Source organism: Montipora capricornis, chromosome 10, assembly GCF_036669925.1.
Source record: "Montipora capricornis isolate CH-2021 chromosome 10, ASM3666992v2, whole genome shotgun sequence".
NCBI lineage: Eukaryota > Metazoa > Cnidaria > Anthozoa > Scleractinia > Acroporidae > Montipora > Montipora capricornis.
In genome coordinates, this window is record NC_090892.1 from 71,353,770 (window position 1) to 71,355,173 (window position 1,404).

Genomic DNA, 1,404 nt, shown 5'->3' on the forward strand with positions numbered 1-1,404 from the left:
ATTCTGGGAACGCTCTAAAACGTGATCTATTCCTCCTTGCATACGGCGAGAGCTACTGAAATTTAAACTGACCAATCAGAATTCAGCGAGCGGGAAAAACTGTGTTATCCTTGTGCTATTCGACGTCACGCCAATTGTTTACATTGGGATTGGTTAGATCGGTGGACATTCGCTCAGCCTTCTCTTGTGAGTCTCTTGACCGTCGCTTCTTTGAACTTAGCGGGACAGAAATGACGCATTGTTCTGGCAATCAATTTGCCAATCCACTTTATCCAGTTTATGAATTGGTCTAGCATGTGATTAAAAACCAGGATTGCCTTTGAACTTTATTCTGTGGAGGAAGAAGACGTTGCTGAGTGAACATTTTTACGACGAAATCCCTTGGTTTGTTCAGCACTTTGATGTCCGATAACTGAGCCGCTCTAATGAGTGTTGGGTCAATCGCATTTGGCCGTCTGACCATTATGAAGTTTTTTCAGCTCTTGTTTGTGTCCATCATGATCGAACTTCAGGTGAAGCGCTATGCTGCTTTATGCCAACTTCGATGGCTTGTGATGAGCTTGCCTGCTGCCCAAATTGTTGTTGTATTTGGGCAAGATTGGTCTTATCGGGTTGGAACTTAATAGTGAGGGGAACAATTTTTCGTTCATCTGCTGTGCCAAACAACAAACAATCCTGTTGGGTGTTCCACGTGCTTGGCGAGTCTTGCACGACCATCATCTATCAAATCTGGAGTGGAGTTTTCTTTCAGTGATTACAACTTGCGATCGTTCTGCAAACATCCACGTAGCATGCAGCACTTTTTAGTGACTTCAGGATCCCCGGCCCGTTTTGCTGTTTCAAAGGGAGTCGTGCATTTTTGAGCAGTTTGTCTTCATTGCTTGTATTTTTTCGTTTGTTCCTGGTGGCGCAAAGTAACTCTGATGATTTGAAAGGACTTGAATCCTTAATTGAATTAGCGATTTTTTTAATTAAGGAACGGCAACAAGTGAATGGTACACAAAATTAGGAGAAACTGTTGGTTGAATAGACAATATTTGTAGACATAATTATCTACCCAGTTTAAGTACTAAGCTCAACAAGTTGTTTGGCTCCACAAGTTTCAGTTTCAGGCCACGTACCCAAATTCACCCAGGTACTGTTGCACACTACCATAGTTCTTTGGAAATTGAATAGCTCCTTGAACACCTGGTTGCTTGAGAAGAAACTTGATGTGTTTGTTCTCTACATTGGTGAATGCAGCCACTAACTGTCCATTGTGGATAAACTCCAGACCAACTCTTTTTTCAATTTAATCTTTGTTCTTCGCAGGGCATTAACAATGGTGTCCCTTGTAAAATGTTAGTTTAAAGAGTTTGTTTAAGTTATTTCCAATTTCATAGGGCACTGTGGTTGCCAGATTCA